A 19,264-nucleotide genomic window follows, 5' to 3' on the forward strand; every position below is an offset into this window, starting at 1 on the left:
AAAACAACTAGACAGAACAATTCAATGTTAAAAGTAATGTAAATATTACTTATTTCATGCAAAGTCTATACTTGCAAATGAGACACCAAGTGTAAGAAAACAACTAGACAGCACAGTTCAATGTTGAATGTTGTATACATGATATTATTTGTTTCATGCAAAGTCTACTGTAGTACTTGCAAATGAGACAACAAGTAAAAGAATACAACTAAACGGCACAGTTCAATGTCATATAAATAACATTATTTATTTCATGCAAAGTCGACTGTAATATTTGTAAATTAGACACCAAGAGTAAGAAAACCACTAGACAGTACAGTTCAATGTTAAATGTTGTATAAATAATATTGTTTGTTTCATGCAAAGTCTACTGTAATACTTGTAAATGAGACACCAAGTGTAAAAAACAACGATACAGCACAATTCATGGTTAAATGTTATGTAAATGATGTTATTTATTTCATGCAAAGTCAACTGTAATACTTGAAAATGAGACACCAAGTGTAAGAAGGCAAATAGACAGTCCAGTTCAATGTTAAATGTTATATAAATAATATTATTTATTTCATGCAAAGTCTATTGTAATACTTGCAAATGAGACAACAGGTGTAAGAAAACAATTAGACAGCAAAGTTAAATGTTAAATGGTATATAAATAATATTATTTATTTCATCCACAGTCTACTGTAAAACTTGCAAATGAGACACCAAGTGTAAGAAAACTACTAGAAAGCACAGTTCAGTGCTATTTAAATAATATTATTTATTTCATGCAAAGTCTACTTAAATACTTGCAAATGAGACACCAAGTGTAAGAAAACAACTAGACATCACAGTGTATTGTTAAATGTCATATAACTAATATTATTTATTTCATGCAAAGTCTACTGTAATACTTGCAAATGAGACACCAGGTGTAAGAAAACAACTAAGCAGCACCGTTCAATGTTGAATGTTATATAATTATTATAATTTATTTCATGCAAAGTCAACTGTATTACTTGCAAATGAGACACAAAGTGTAAGAAAACAAGTATACAGCACAATTCAATGTTAAATGTTATATAATTATTATAATTTATTTCATGCAAAGTCAACTGTAGTATTTGCAATTGAGACACCAAGTAAAAGAATACAACTAAAAGGCACAGTTCAATGTTATGAAAACAATGTTAGTTATTTCATGCAAAGTCTACTGTAATACTTGCAAATGGGACACCAAGTGTAAAAAAAAAACAAAAAACATGCAGCACAGTTCAATGTTAAATGTTGTATAAATAATGGTATTTATTTCATGCAAAGAGTACTGTAATATTAGCAAATAAAACACAAGTGTAAGAAAACAGCAATACAGCACAGTTCAATGTTAAATGTTATGTAATAACTGTTTCATGCAAAATCTACTGTAATACTTGCAAATGAGTCACCAAATGTAAGAAAACAACCACACAGCACAGTTCAATGTTATATGTTATATAAATATTATTTATTTCATGCAAAAATATAATGTAATACTTACAAATGAGTCACAAAGTCTAAGAAGGCAACTAGACAGTGCAGTTCAATGTTATATAAATATTATTTATTTCATGCAAAGTCTACTGTAATACTTGCAAATGAGACACAAAGTCTAAGAAGGCAACTAGACAGTGCAGTTCAATGTCAAATGTTACATGAATATTATTTCATGCAAAGTCTACTGTAATAATTGCAAATGAGACACCAAGTGTAAAAAAACAACCATGCTACATATTTTGATGTTAAATGTTTTATAAATATTATTTATTTCATGAAAAGTCTACTGTAATAATTGCAAATGAGACACCAGGTGTAAGAAAAACAACTAGACAGCACATTGTATTGTTAAATGTTGTATAAATAATATTATTTATTTTATGCAAAGTCTATTGTAATACTTGCAAATGAGACAACACGTTTAAGAAAACCATTAGACAGCAAAGTTCAATGTTAAATGGTGTATAAATAATATTATTTATTTCATCCAAAGTCTACTGTAAAACCTGCAAAGGAGACACCAAGTGTAAGAAAATAACTAGAAAGCACAGTGTATTGTTAAATGTCATATAACTAATATTATCTATTTCATGCAAAGTCTACTGTAATACTTGCAAATGAGACACCAGGTGTAAGAAAACAACTAAGCAGCACAGTTCAATGTTGAATGTTGTACAAATAATAGAATTTATTTCATGCAAAGTCCACTGTATTACTTGCAAATGAGACACAAAGTGTAAGAAAACAAGTATACAGCACAGTTCAATGTTAAATGTTGTATAATTATTATCATTTATTTCATGCAAAGTCAACTGTAGTACTTGCAATTGAGACACCAAGTAAAAGAACACAACTAAACGGCACAGTTCAATGTCATGAAAATAATATTTATTTCATGCAAAGTCTGCTGTAATACTTGCAAATGGGACACCAAGTGTAAAAAAACAACTATACAACACAGTTCAATGTTAAATGTTGTATAAATAATGGTATTTATTTCATGCAAAGAGTACTGTAATATTAGCAAATAAAACACCAAGTGTAACAAAACAGCAAGACAGCACAGTTCAATGTTAAATGTTATGTAATAATATTATTTATTTCATGCAAAATCTACTGTAATACTTGCAAATGAGACACCAAGGGTAAGAAAACAACCACACAGCACAGGTCAATGTTATATGTTATATAAATATTTTTTATTTCATGCAAAGTCTACTGTAATACTTGCAAATGAGACACAAAGTGTAAAAAGGCAACTAGACAGCGCAGTTCAATGTTATATGTTATATAAATATTATTTATTTCATGCAAAGTCTACTGTAATACTTGCAAATGAGACACAAAGTGTAAAAAGGCAACTAGACAGTGCAGTTCAATGTAAATGTTATATAAATATTATTTCATGCAAAGTCTACTGTAATAATTGCAAATGAGAAACCAAGTGTAAAAAAACAACTAGGCTGCACAGTTTGATGTTAAATGTCATACAAATATAATTTATTTCATGAAAAGTCAACTGTAATACTTTCAAATGGGATTACAGGTGTAAGAAAACAACTAGACAGCACAAGTCAATCTTAAATGTAATATAAATAACATGTATATTTTTTTAATTTACCGTCATTATCACATTTGAACACACAGAAAAGTACTGAAAATTAGTATTGTGGAGTCGCGGTATTGATTCCCAGGTACTAGTACTTGGTACTGTTTTGATGCAAATGACATCCCTAATACTGTCATTAGTGTAGTACATGGTTTGGTGTACTGCAATACAAGACAATGAAGTATAGAATAGAGACGGTGACTACAGTACTGACTAGAGATGCGCGGTTTGCGGTCTCATCCGCGGAGTCCGCGGATAAACCGCAGGTCAGGCGGGTGACATGACGAAAAAATTGATTTTAAATAGGTTCGGGCGGGTGGCGGTTGATCCATTTGGAAATATATGATATACATGGTTCAGAGATCGGAAACTTTTACCGTTCAAAGAGCCATTTTGGACCCATGTTACAAAGCGAAGAAGACATTAGTTGACGTAAACATTTTTAAGTACGTCTGTTAGCAGTAACCAAGTTAATAAGTATTAAGGCGTGCTATGAACCCTTTGCCTTTGTCTTTGTCTTTGACGCCTTCTACATGTTCAAATTACTTACAAGTCCAGCAATATGTTGTGTGTGACTTCCATTGACACACGCACACGACTGCAAGGCATACGGGGTGATACAGAGTACACTAATGGTTTTGATATAAACAATTTTAACACTCTTACTAATATGCGCCACGCTGTGAAGCCACACCAAACAAGAATGACAAACACATTTCGGGAGAACATCCTCACAGTAAAACAATTGAAACGCAACACAACAAATACCCATAATCCTTTGCATCCATGACACATCTTGACTATATTATACACCCCCACTAGCAGCAACCCCCCCCGTGCGTCGGTAAGGTTGGCGGGGGTGTAAAGTATATTCAGAATTTGTTGGCGGCTCCCATTACCTTCTTTACTACTGACATAGTACTATACAAAACAGTCGTGTATTACTACCTATGTTAGGCGTTTCTACTATGGACAGTGTTGTTTGTGCAGTAAAGTGACGTCGAAGAGAGTACAACTCATAGTATATGTATTTATACTAATACTCTCGGCAACAACATGCAGCCTCGGTTACCATGGAGAAGTGCAGTACCCCAAAGTCAATAACACTTTCACCATGATGCCACAATAAATCATTAAAAAGGCCAATAAATAATTGAAAAGGTCATGAAATATATAAATGGCTCGTGGAATAAATAATGAATAAATAAGTTACCATTTAATTAATATATGCACAATCTAATGAATCCCTTCACATTTTTTAATGAACTATTCCGTGTTTTAATCATCCGTGCAATTGGCTTTGTATTTACTGGATGTTGGCACGCCACAACAGAATCCATAATGCACGGCATGCGGCAGAATAGAATACATAAGATTTATGCGCAATTGTCACATTTAATACATTTATGGGGTGCGCTGGTGAATTCATTATTACACCATATGCTAATGCAGCTGGTGTGTGTGTGTGTGTGTGTGTGTGTGTGTGTGTGTGTGTGTGTGTGTGTGTGTGTGTGTGTGTGTGTGTGTGTGTGTGTGTCCCTCTCCATCTCCCTCTCTCTCTGCATGCTGCTGTGTGGAATAGAAGCAGCACAACAAGCGACGTGTGCGCGCCCATAAATAAGGCCAGAAGAGCGTGCACGCTGCAGGCTGGGCTGTGCATTGTTCTCCACACAACACGGAGCCTCGGTGGGTGACGCCACGCCGCACGGAGAAGAAGAAGAAGAAGAAGGCTTGGACGAGGCGCAGCGCATCGACTCGGACGTGAATCCGGACCATCCGGGCAATTAAGGCAGAGGGAGGAAGACGTCGTCCGGACGCAACACACCGGGAGGATGTCTGCAGGATCCAGCATGCACCTTGAGGAGGCGAGAACAGGTTGGTGCTTTCCTTCTTGATATCCAACTTTCAAGGGGCTGGGGAGGTGCTGCTGCCATGCAACTGAATGATTGACAGCAGCTCTTTCATGCCAAGTGACACTTTTGACCGGCACAACATAAATAAAGTAAATAAAGGTCACATGTACATCGCAAAAAGTCGGTGTTCAAAAAGAAGAAAAAAAAATACAGAAATGAGGGGTAATTTATTTGAACTAAGCATAATTATCTGCCAATAGAACAAGAAAATTCGGCTTGTCAAGTGAATTATATTTATTTAGCGCTTTTTCTCTAGTGACTCAAAGCGCTTTTACATACTGAAAACCAATATCTAAGTTACATTTAAACCAGTGTGGGTGGCACTGGGAGCAGGTGGGTAAAGTGTCTTGCCCAAGGACAAAACGGCAATGACTATAGCAGGGGTAGGGAACCTATGGCTCTAGAGCAGGGGTGTCAAACTCAAACACAGTCGGCCGAAATTTAAAACTGAACAAAGCCGCGGGCCAATGTTGAAGAAATTAACCTTTTAATAGGGACCCAAACAAGTTTTGCATTGAATATTGAACAAGCAAGGCTTATATAACTTTATACAGGTGCTGGTCATATTATTAGAATATCATGAAAAAGTGTATTTATTTCATTAATTCCATTTAGAAAGTCAAACTTGTAGAATGTATACTTTCATTCCAAACAGACTGATACATTTCAAGTGTTTTTTTTTTTTGCCAAAAAGGAGATGATTATAGCTGACAACCAATTAAAACCCTAAATTCAACATCTCAGAAAATTATAATATGGTGAAAAGGTCAGATATTGAAGACACCTGGTGCCACACTCTAATTAGCTAACTAACTCAAAACACCTGGAAAGCCTTTAATTGGTCTCTCGTTTTGATTCTGTATGACACACAATCCTGGGGAAGACTGCTGACTTGACAACTGTCCAAAAGATGACCATTGATACTTTAAAGAAGGAGGGCAAGACACAAAAGGTCATTGCCAAAGAGGTTGGATGTTCCCAGAGCTCTGTGTCCAAGCACATTAATAGAGAGGCGAAGGGAAGACAAAGATGTGGTAGAAAAAAGTGTACAAGCAAGATGGATAACCGCGCCCTGGAGAGGATTGTCAAACAAAACCGATTCAAAAATGTGGGGGAGATCCACAAAGAGTGGACTGCAGCTGGAGTCAGTGCTTCAAGAACCACCACGCACCGACGTATGCAAGATATGGGCTTCAGCTGTCGCATTCCTTGTGTAAAGCCACTCTTGAATAAGAGACAACGTCAAAAGCGTCTCGCCTGGGCTCAAGACAAAAGGGACTGGACTGCTGCTGAAATTTAAAGAAATAAACATTTCAAATATATCACTATGTGTGTAATGAATTGATATAATATGTAAGTTTCACGTTCTGAATATAATTACTGAAATAAATCAACTTTTTCATGATATTCTAATAATATGAACAGCACCTGTAGTGACATGCAAAATCCAGTTTCAAATAATAATAATAATAATAAAAAAAATATCAATGGTATATCACATAAAATTGAAATAAAAATTGAATGACTCTTTTCTATTTGCAGCCTTCTGAGGTAAATATCAAAATAAACTTTTTCCACAGGCTAATAATACATTTGAAAATAAAATAACAATAATGAATGAATCAAACATTCAAGCCTTGAATTAGCAAGAGAAAGTGCATGAATAAATTGTTAATTATTGCTCAGTTTGCTCCACTGATTTGTTTTACCACTGAATATGGAACAAGCAATAATTATATAACTTAATAGTGCAAAATCAACTTTCAAAAAAAAAAAACCCAGAAAAAACATCAATGGTAAAATTAATAAATGAGATGGGTGGCGGGGTTAGGTGGTAGCCGGCGGTGCATATTGTAGTGTCCCAGAAGAGTTAGTGCTGCAAGGGATTGTGGGTATTTGTTCTGTTGTGTCTATGTTGTGTTACGGTGCGGATGTTCATCCAAAATGTGTTTGTCATTATTGTTTGGTGTGGGTTCACAGTGCGGCGCATATTTGTAACAGTGTTAAATTTGTTTATACGACCACCCTCCGTCTGACCTGTATGGCTGTTGAGCAAGTATGCTGGCATTCACTTAAGTGTGTGTATAAGTCGCATATATTATGTGACTTGGCCGGCACGCTGTTTGTATGGAGGAAAAGCGGACATGACAACATATTGTAGACAATATGGGAGAATGCAGTGTTACAGCGGCTCTGCCGCTGTATAGTACCGGCGGGCCAGCTCTAATGTTAATTTGATATTGCCTCAAGGGCCAAATGAAATTACACGGTGGGCCAAATTTGGTCCACGGGCCAGAGTTTGACACCCATGCTCTAGAGCATAGGTGTCAAACTCAAATACAGAGTGGGACGAAATTTAAAACTGAACAAAGCCGCGGGCCAAGGTTGAACAAATTAACCTTTTAACAGGGACCCAAACAAGTTTTGCAAAGAATATTGAACAAGCAAGGCTTAAATAGGGCAGCACGGTGGAACAGGGGTTAGTGCATCTGCCTCACAATACGAATGTCCTGAGTAATCCGGGGTTCAATCCCGGGCTCGGGATCTTTCTGTGTGGAGTTTGCATGTACTCCCCGTGACTGCGTGGGTTCTCTCCGGGTACTCGGGCTTCCTCCCATGGAACAGGCAGAGCTTATATAACGTAATAGTGCAAAATCAACTTTCGAAAAACAATAGTGGTGTATTAAATAAAATGTAATTAAAAAAAAATGCCTCTTTTTTATTTGCACCCTTCTGAGGTAAATATCAACATTAACTTTTTCCACAGGCTAATAAATTCGAAAATAAAATAAAAAATTAGGTGGGCGGGGTTTGGTGGTAGCGGGGGTTGTATATTGTAGCATTCCGGAAGAGTTAGTGCTGCAAGGGTTTCTAGCTATTTGTTCTGTTGTGTTTATGTTGTGTTACGGTGCGGAGGTTCTCCCGAAATCTGTTTTGTCATTCTTGTTTGGTGTGGGTTCACAGTGTGGCGCATATTTGTAACAATGTTAAAGTTTTTTATACGGCCACCTTCAGTGTGACCTGTATGGCTGTTGACCAAGTATGTGTGTGTGAAAGCCGCATATATTATGTGACTTGGCCAGCACGCTGTTTATATGGAAGAACAGAGGACGTGACGGCTCCCAATATTGTTGTCCAGGTGGAAATCGGGAGAATGGTTGCCCAGGGAGATTTTAAGGAATGGCACTAAACTTTGGGAGTCTCCCGGGAAAATCGGGAGGGTTGGCAAGTGCGAGTATCAGCGGTGAAAGTGGTGTTACCGACACCCATGCTCTAGAGCATAGATGTCAAACTCTGGCCCGCGGGCCAAATTTGGCCCACCGTGTAATTTAATTTGGCCCTTGAGGCAATATCAAATTAATATTAGAGCTGGCCCGCCGGTGCTATACAGCGGTGCCGCTGTAACACCGCATTTACCGATTTCCCGGGAGACTCTCGAATTTCAATGCCCCTCCCGAAAATCTCCCGGTGCAACCCTTCTCCCGAATTCCACCCGGACAACAATATTGGGGGTGTGCCTTAAAGGCACTGCCTTTAGCGTCCCCTACAACCTGTCGTCAAGTCTGTTTTTCCTCCTCACAAACAGCGTGCCGGCCCAGTCACGTAATATATGTGGCTTCTACACACATGTAAGTAAGTGCAAGGCATACTTGATCGACAGCATACAGGTGACACTAAGGGTGGCCATATAAACAAATTTAACACTGATACAAATATGCGCCACACTGTGAACCCACACCAAACAAGAATGACCAACACATTTCGGGAGAACATCCGCACCGTAACACAACAGAACAAATACCCAGAACCCCTTGCAGCACTAAGTCTTCCGGACCACTACAATATACACCCCCCCTCCCCGCTACCAACAAACCCCCCTAACCCCGCCCACCTGAGCCCCGACATTAAAAAGGCCTGAATGGTTGATTTAGTCATTGTTATTTTTTTTTCAAATGTATCAGCCTGTGGAAAAAGTTAATGTTGATATTTACCTCAGAAGGCTGCAAATACAAAAGAGGCATTCAATTTTTATTTAAATTTGATCTGATATGCCATTGATAAATTTGAATTATTATTGATATTATTATTTGAAACTCAATTTTGCATGTCACTTTAAAGTTATATAAGCCTTGCTTGTTCAATATTCAATGAAAAACTTGTTTGGGTCCCTATTAAAAGGTTAATTTGTTCAACCTCGGCCCCGCGGCTTTGTTCAGTTTTAAATTTTGGCCCACTCTGTATTTGAGTTTGACGCCCCTGCTCTAGAGCCAGATGTGGCTCTTTTGATGACTGCATCTGGCTCTCAGATAACTCTTAGCTGACATTGCTTAACATGATAAGTAATGAATAATTCCGCTGGTAATCACAGTGTTAAAAATAACGTTCACATTATAAAACATTCTCATCCATTTTAATCCAACCATCCGTTTTCTATCGCACCTGTTCAAGATGTCGCATTATTGGTAAGAAGTATTATATTTATTATTGGTTAACTTTAGAATAACAATTTTATTAAAAAGAATAAGGGACTTATTATACTCTAAAAATGTTACTCTTACTTAAAAATGCATGCATTTAGTTGTATTCAGTGTTAAAAAATATTACATTTTGAAATATTTGGCTTTCATGGCTCTCTCAGCCAAAAAGGTTCCCGACCCCTGGACTATAGGAGATCGAACCTGGAATCCTCAAGTTGCTGGCACGGCAGCTCTACCAACCAAGCTATACCACTCCAAGACTTTCCAAAACAAGTACAATTAGCCAACCTCAGTGAACCCAAAAATAACTTAAAATAAGTATATTCTCACTAATAACAGGGGCACTTTTTTTTGACATTTTTGCTTCACGGAGGTAGAGGGGTTAGTGTGTCTGCCTCACAGTACGAAGGTCCTGCAGTCCTGGGTTCAATTCCAGGCTCGGTATCTTTCTGTGTGGAGTTTGCATGTTCTCCCCGTGAATGCGTGGGTTCCCTCTGGGTACTCCAGCTTCTTCCCACTTCCAAAGACATGCACCTGGGGATAGGTTGATTGGCAACACTAAATTGGCCCTAGTGTGTGAATGTGAGTGTGAATGTTGTCTGTCTATCTGTGCTGGCCCTGTGATGAGGCGGCAACTTGTCCAGGGTGTGCGCCGCCTTCCGCCCGATTGTAGCTGAGATGGGCGCCAGCGCCCCCCGCGACCCCAAAAAGGAATAAGCGGTAGAAAATGGATGGTAGATGAATGGATAGTTCTGTTTTGCATTTCCTTGTTTGTATTGTTACCATGCCAACTGATTTAGTTTTCATCTGTCATGTCTGATCATGAGTTTTATATGGCCATACTACCTTGAGCATCCCCAATCTCATCTGTTCTCAAAACTAAGCAGTGTCTGGCCTGGTTAGTACTTGGATGGGAGCCTGCCTAGGAATACCAGGTGCTTTTGACCTTTAGACTCTAAGTTCCTTTTTTTTTTCACTCCCTGTTTTGTTACCATGACGACCAATCAGTTCACCTGTTTAGTCTCAGACCTGTTTTCACTTATCATGTTCATTAATTAAGCCACAGTTACCAGGTAGTCAGTCTGGCAACATCACCTCCTTCACGACCTCGATTATCTGCTTCATGCCTTGCCATGCTGTTGATTTTGTCCACGTAAGTTTTTGTCATTCATGCCATAGCACAAGTGTTTTGTTTCATGTTTATAGTTTATAGCCTTTGTGCTAGTGTTTTGTTTCATTGCCCAAGTTTTGTACCTCCATTGTGAGCGCTTTTTGTTTGTTCCTGTTTTTAGTTTATGATTAAGTAAATTAAATATGTACCTACCTTCACGCCATATCCACTCCATTCGCTTCGCACCTCGGTAAAACAACCCAAGTCCAAGTCCAAGCCTGACAAGTATAAGTCGCTCTGGAGTTTAAGTCGCACCTGCTGAAAATGCCTAATAAAGAAGGGGAAAAACATATATAAGTCACACGTAGCATTTTTTGGGTAAATTTATTTGAAAAAACCTAAAACCGAAAATAGACATTTGAAAGGCAATTTAAAATAAACAAAGAATAGTGAACAACAGGCTGAATAAGTTTAGGTTATATGAGGCATAAATAACCAACTGAGAAGGTGCCTGGTATGTCAACGTAACATATTATGGTAAGAGTCATTCAAATAACTACACTGCAAAGAGTCTGTGTTCAAAAATAAGGAAAAAAAATAAAAAATGAGGGGTATTTTACTTGAACTAAGCAAAAATATCTGCCAATAGAACAACAAAATTCCGGCTAGTCAAGACTTTCTAAAACAAGTAATATTAGCTTACCTCAATGAACCCAACAATACCTTTAAAATAAGTATATTCTCACTAATAACAAGTGTACTTTTCTTGGTAGAAAAAAAATATATACCTTTTTGCTCAATATGTTGAAAAATATTCTTAAATTAAGTAAATGCCATTATCTTGACATAATGATATGCATTCGGCATCATGATTTTTTTTAGTCATCCTTAAAAAAATTATTACTTTAAAAAAGTAGTTTTATACTTGCGACAGTTGCAATACACCTAGGACAAACTTAAATAAATGCATACGTGCAAATAATATTCAAAAGTCTAAGAAAATTACAGTTGTCATGCACTGCAAAAAGTCAGTGTTCAAAACAAGAATGAAAAATACAAAAATGTGGGGTATTTTATTTGAAAGAAGCAAATTATCTGTCAATAGAACAAGAAAAATTGGCTTGTCAAGAATTTCCAAAACATGTAAAATTAGCTAACCTCAATGAATCCAAAAATACCTTAACATACGTACTACTATATGAGTACGTATGTTCTATTGTTTCATTGAAAATAAATCAGCAAAGTCCATTTGGCTGTCATCTGTTTTAATTATGAGACACAATTGTGTCAAAGTCATGATATTTTTGTTCATGCTTGAAATAGGAATTGATTACTTTGAAAAAGTAGTTTTACACTGATGACACACCTTAGCAACACTTGATATTCTACGTTCAAGCATGTTTTACTCAATATAGGTCATAAAATCTCAGCAACAAGCTGTAATATCTTACTGAGATCATTTGGGACCAAAACCCTTAAAACAAGTAAAAGACTAACATAAAATCTGCTTAGTGAGAAGAATTATGTTATCAGACAGAAAATAAGCATATATCACCCTTATTTGAGATATTTAATCTTACTTATATTTCAGTTTTTGCAATGTATAACATATATAAGTTTACCAAAACAATCTGTCACTTCTAATCGCTAAATCCAATTAAATCTTATACGTTTAGTCCGGGGGTCGGCAACCCACGGCTCAATAGCCGCATATGCGGCTCTTTAGCGCCGCCCTAATGGCTCCCTGGAGCTTTCTCAAAAATGTGTGAAAAATGGAAAAAGATGAAGGCAAAAAAAAAAAATTTTTTGTTTTAATATGGTTTCTGTAGGAGGACAAACATGACACAAACCTCCCTAATTGTTACAAAGCACACCGTTTATATTAAACATGCTTCACTGATTCGAGTATTTGGCGAGCGCCGTTTTGTCCTACTAATTTTGGCGGTCTTTGAACTCACCGTGGTTTGTTTACATGTACAACTTTCTCCGACTTTCGAGGACGTGTTTTATGCCACTTCTTTTCCTGTCTCATTTTGTCAACCAGACTTTTAATGTCGTGCGTGAATGCACAAAGGTGAGTTTTGTTGATGTTATTGACTTGTGTGGAGTGCTAATCGGGCATATTTGGTCACTGCATGACTGTAAGCTAATCGATGCTAACATGTTATTTCGGCTAGCTCTTTGTACACATTGCATCATTATGCCTCATTTGTAGCTCATTTAGTTTCCTTTAAGTCCATTTAATTCAATTTATATCATGACATATATATGACATATATATGACATATATCATGACATATGGCTTTCAAATTTGTTTTGCGGCTCCAGACAGATTTGTTTTTGTATTTTTGGTCCAATATGGCTCTTTCAACATTTTGGGTTGCCGACCCCTGGTCTAGTCTCTTATGTGAGTTAGATAACATTATTTGATATTTTACGGTAATGTGTTAATGATTTCACACATAAGTCGTCCTGAGTATAAGTCGCACCCCTGGCCAAACTATAAAAAAAAAAACTTGCGACTTATAGTCCGAAAAATACAATAGGTCATCAAATCTCAGCAACAAGCAGTAACATCTTACTAAGATAATTTAGGAGCAACACCCTTAAAACAAGTAAAACACTCGAACATACTTAGATTTCAGTTGTTGTAGTGTATCTATAGATTGCACACACTGGAGGTGTTTCAAATGTCACCCCTGCACGACGACAATAGTGCTTCTACCAACTTCTCTTTTCAAGTGGGTATTTTATTGCACCGACTGCAGCTATCCACAGTTTTAGTCATCCAGTAATTCATCAATTAGTTTGTTCTATTCATGCAGTAATCACACTTTTATTGCCTCAATTCGTATTTCAGGTAGAAGAGTTGAAACAAACTATTCCGTTTGCCACCACCTTCTTTTTTTAATGTTGGTCAACAATAAAAGATAACTTTTTAACATGCATTGTGAACATATTTGAACTGCAGAAAAATCAATCAGTCAATCAGTTAATCAATCAATCAATGTTTGTTTATACAGCCCAGAATCACAAGTGTCTCAAAGGGCTGCACAAGCCATTTACAGTTCAGCGCCCACATAAGGGCAAGGAAAAACTCACAATCCATTGGGAGGTCGATGAAAATTACTATGAGAAACCTTGGAGAGGACCGCAAATGTGGGTAACCCCCACACTCTCTAGCAGAGACCAGATGCAATGGACATAGAGTGGGTCTGACATATTGTGAATGTCCAGTCCATAGTGGATTTAACATAAAAGTGAGAGTCCAGTCCATAGTGGATCTACCATTACAGTGTGAGTCCAGTCCATAGTGGATCTAACATAATATTGAGAGTCAGTCCATAGTGGATCTAATGTAATAGTGAGAGTCCAGTCCATAGTGGAACTAACATAATAGTGAGAGTCCAGTCCATAGTGGATCTAACATAACAGTGAGAGTCCAGTCCATAGTGGATCTAACGTAATAGTGAGAGTCCAGTCCATAGTGGAACTAACATAATAGTGAGAGTCCAGTCCATAGTGGATCTAACATAATAGTGAGAGTCGAGTCCATAATGGATCGAACATAAGAGTGAGAGTCCAGTCCACAGTGGATCTAACATAACAGTGAGAGTCCAGTCCATAGTGGATCTAACATTACAGTGAAAGTCCAGTCCATAGTGGATCTAACGAAATAGTGAGAGTCCAGTCCATAGTGGATCTAACATAACAGTGAGAGTCCAGTCCATAGTGGATCTAACATAATAGTGAGAGTCCAGTCCATAGTGGATCTAACATTATAGTGAGAGTCCAGTCCATAGTGGATCTAACATTACAATGATAGTCCAGTCCATAGTGGATCTAACGTAACAGTGACAGTCCAGTCCATAGTGGATCTAACATAATAGTGAGGGTCCAGTCCATAGTGGATCTAACATAATAGTGAGAGTCCAGTCCATAGTGGATCAAACATAATATTGAGAGTCCAGTCCATAGTGGATCTAACATAATATTGAGAGTCCAGTCCATATTGGATCTAACATAATAGTGAGAGTCCAGTCCATAGCGGATCTAACATAATGGTGAGAGTCCAAACCAGGGGTAGGGAACCTATGGCTCGCGAGCCAGATGCGGCTCTTTTGATGACTGCAACTGGCTCTTGGATAAATCTGAGCTGATATTGCTTAACACGATAAGTAATGAATAATTCCACTTGTAATCACAGTGTTAAAAATAACGTTCAAAATATAAAACATGGTCATGCATTTGAATCCATCCATCCTTTTTCTACCGCACTTGTTCAAGAAGTTGCATTAAGGGTAAGAAGTAATTTATTTATTATTGGTTAGCGTAGGACTTGCCCTCCTGGAGGTTCTTCAGACCACCAAGCACCGACATGAGAGCCCGTTTCAGGGTTACAATATTGTTTTATTTTTCAATAAGTCTCTCAGTTGCTTTCCAGCAATTGTCTTTTTCTCTTTCGTTCTTGCTCACGTTCTGGCTCCAGCCTCAACCCCGTCTCTCCTCCTGGCTGCTACTTATAAACAGAGAGACAGGTGATTAGATAACAAGTTCAAGCTTGGCCATTTACACACCTGTCGCTGATTTCGAGGCCGGTCCTGGCAACACCCTGCTTCGCTGCAGGCCCGCAGGCCACACCCCGTCCACAGTTAGCTTCAGAATAACAATGTAATTACGAAGAATACGAGACTTATTATACTCTAGAAATGTTGGTCTTACTTAAAAATGCACACGTTTAGTTGTGTTCAGTGTTAAAAAAATATTATATGGCTCTTACGGAAATACATTTTAAAATATTTCGCTTCTTGGCTCTCTTGAACAAAAAGGTTCCCGACCCCTGATCCAAACCATAGTGGATCTAACATAATAGTGAGAGTCCAGTCCATTGTGGATCTAACATAATAGTGAGAGTCCAGTCCATAGTGGATCTAACATAATAGTGAGAGTCCAGTCCATAGTGGATCTAACATAATACTGAGAGTCCAGTCCATAGTGGATCCAACATAATAGTGAGAGTCCAGTCCATAGTGAGGCCAGCAGGAGACCATCCCGAGCGGAGACGGGTTAGCAGCGCAGAGATGTCCCCAACCGATGCACAGGCAATTGGTCCACCTCGAGTCCCGACTATGGACAGCCAGCACTTCATCCATGGCCACCGGACTTGTGTCCCCCGCCCCCTCCTTGAGGGAGTGGGGGGCAAAGGAGAAAATAAAATAAACGGCAGATCAACTGGTCTAAAAAGGGGGTCTATTTAAAGGCTGGAGTATACAAATGAGTTTTAAGATGGGACTTAAATGCTTCTACTGGCGTAGCCTTATAACGTATCCCATTGGGTTTAGTTTTTTCTTGCCCTGATGTGGGTTTTGAGCCGAAGATGTCGTTGTGGCTTGTGCAGCCCTTTGAGACACTTGTGATTCAGGGCTTTATAAATAAACTTTGATTGATAAGTGTTATAATGAAGGCAACACATGATGTAAGTGTATATGTTAGCTACAATCAAAGGATGGCGCAAATCTTCGTTGACAGAAATGTTGTATTTCAATTTTTATCCTACACATTTTTGCCACTTTGGAAATCATTTGTAAAACGGAGGCTTCTCGCAGGATGAGATAACTTCTGGAAATTACTGGCTCATAATGGCCAAAGGTATAAATGTGTGTCCAAGTTCAAGGAAAATGGTTGGCTGTCTTCTTCTATTGGATTTATTACAATCGTTGCCTGCTGAGCAACGTTTGTTGTGGTCTGGAACAACGTGACACAGAAACAACTCTGAGAAATGCAGCCAATATTACATACAAATAATGTATGTACATGCAAATATAAATGAAATACAAGGAAGACATAAGTAAATGAAATTAAATGAGCTCAAATATACCTACAAACGAGGCATAATGATGCAATATGTACATACAGGTAGCCTAAATAGCATGTTAGCATTGATTAGCTTGCAGTCATAGTGTGGAGGTCTTGCTACTTCGGGTTGTCTGGACTGCCAATGACGGACATGACAGCCGTGTTCATCTTTGTAAACAATGATTTATTTAATAATTTGTGCTTTTCAGCCATGTTAAAGTTTCTCGCTCGTTCGCCACCATCACCAACCTTCTCTCCTTCCCGACTGCTGCCTTTAACAGAGCGACAGGTGATCAGACAAACTCTCACAGCCGTGTCATCCACGCACCTGTCACTAATCTCGCAGCCGATCCTGACACACCTGCTTCGCTGCAGGTCCGCAGGCCACACCCCACTCCACACATGGATTATAAATAATAAATGATAAATGGGTTGTACTTGTATAGCACTTTTCTACCTTCAAGGTACTCAAAGCTCTTTGACACTACTTCCACGTTTACCCATTCACACACATTCACACACTGATGGAGGGAGCTGCCTGCCATGCACGGCAGCTAACCAGCACCCATCAGGAGCAAGGGTGAAGTGTCTTCCTCAGGACACAACAGATGTGACGAGGTTGGTACTAGGTGGGGATTGAACCAGGGACCCTCGGGTTGCGCATGGCCACTCTTCCACTGCGCCACACAGTGACCAAATATGCCTGATAAGCACTTCGAGTGAATCAATAATATCAACAAAGCTCACCTTTTGTGCATTCAAGCACAGCATAAAACGTTTGGTGGACAAAATGAGACAGAGGGAAATTAGTAGGACAATACATTGCTTGCCAAATACTCTCATCAGTGAAGTATGTTTAACACAAACAGTGGGATTTCTAACAATTAGGAAAGTGTGTGTCATTTTTGTCCTCCGACAGACACCAAAGTAAAACAAAATCCATATTAATTTTCATCTTTTTCCATTTTCACCACATCCTTGAAAATCAATCAATCCGTCAATGTTTATTTATATAGCCCTAAATCACAAGTGTCTCAAAAGGCTGCACAAGCTACAACGACATTCTCGGTTCAGAGCCTACAAAAGGTCAAGGAAAAACTCACTACCAAGTGGGATGTGAATGACTATGAGAAACCTTGGAGAGGACCGCGGACCCCCCACACGCCCTCTAAGGGAGCCGGATGCAATGGACGTCAAGTGGGTCTAACATATTATTGTGAAAGTCCAGTCCAAAAGCTCCAGGGAGCCACGAGGGCGGCGCTAAAATAAAACTGACCCCCGTATTAAACAATGACTCAAACCGCCAGAATATAATGACAATAATTGCATGAATCAAATTGATGGATTATTTGTTGCACTTCATCCCACTGAAGGCTACTTTGAACGTTTGCTACGCTACTTGCTCGGTCACAACATACAAGTAACTGCAGCGCTGCCAAACCAGTACATTTGATTTAAATTCATCACGACTAACTAACAAACATTTTAGCAATATAGCAAGATGTACCTTTGACAACATGTTCGCTAAAAAGACAGAACTTGTCTTATTAAAATAGTATTTGATAATTGGATGTGTTGTTGAAAAGAAAACGTGTGCAAAATACTTGTCGGTTCACTTTTTTCCTGCTTTTTTTTTTGTACAGTAGTACCGAGGGATGTATATCGAGTGCCAGTATTTGTTGCTACTGGTTCCAAAGGACCGTTAAAATTCTTATAAAATGATACTGCTATCTGTGTTTTTTAATTGGCGTAATACTGACATGCTGTTACGTTCACTTCAGGTGCCGCTGCTATGCATGGAAAAAAAAACACGGGTCGGATCTGATAATCAGCTAGAATTAGGGCTGGGCGATATGACCTGTTTTTAATATCTCTATTTTTAGGCCATATCGCGATACACAATATATAACTCGATATTTTGCCTAAGCCTTGACTGAACACTTGATGCATATAATCACAGCAGTAAGATGATTCTGTGTCTGCATTAAAACATTCTTGTTCATACTGCATTAATATATGCTCATTTTAAACGTTCATGCAGAGAAGGAAATCACAACTAAGTCAATTTTGCAAAACTGTATTGATTAAACAGTTATTAAGCAGCAGCACAAACATTCATGTCATTTCCAAAACAGAAAGTGCAAGATTGTCAGAGTCATTTCAAAACAATCTATGAGTGCATTTTTGTGCATGATGTCACTAAAATGATATATCAAAACAACAGGGAAGTGCACTTTTTGTACAGAATGCCACTACAACAGTTTAAAACAAATAAAGTGCACTTTTGTGCATGATGTCACACAAGATATTTTAATAACTGTCAAAAAAATGAGCTGCATAATAGGAAATCACATAAGTGTTTGTCCTTTGCTATGTGGTAGGTTACTGCAAACGTTGTCTCCTTCTGTTGTTGACTTTTTTTTTTTAACACGGTGTTGATGTGGAAATGGTTGCCTCGGCATTTTGTTGGTGTGGCACCGAACGGAGATGTTGACATTCGGAGTAAGCACTCTTCATTCTCTGGCAGGTGACTTTTCAAATGATGTTACATTTTATCAATCAATCAATCAATGTTTACTTATATAGCCCTAAATCACTAGCGTCTCAAAGGGCTGCACAAACCACCACGACATCCTCGGTAGGCCCACATAAGGGCAAGGAAAACTCACACCCAGTGGGACGTCGGTGACAATGATGACTATGAGAACCTTAGAGAGGAGGAAAGCAATGGATGTCGAGCGGGTCTAACATGATACTGTGAAAGTTCAATCCACAATGGATC

General features: G+C 38.3%; 1 protein-coding gene across 1 annotated transcript in view; it reads left to right on the plus strand.

The window, feature by feature from the left end:
- Positions 1-4,677: 4,677 nt before the first annotated feature.
- Positions 4,678-19,264, plus strand: part of satb1a (SATB homeobox 1a) — a 91,059-nt gene continuing 76,472 nt past the window's right edge. The window contains exon 1 of the mRNA XM_061882415.1: positions 4,678-4,999. The gene's annotated coding sequence lies outside the window, so the exon portion shown is untranslated. The remainder of the gene's footprint in view (positions 5,000-19,264) is intronic.

Source organism: Nerophis ophidion, linkage group LG21, assembly GCF_033978795.1.
Source record: "Nerophis ophidion isolate RoL-2023_Sa linkage group LG21, RoL_Noph_v1.0, whole genome shotgun sequence".
NCBI lineage: Eukaryota > Metazoa > Chordata > Actinopteri > Syngnathiformes > Syngnathidae > Nerophis > Nerophis ophidion.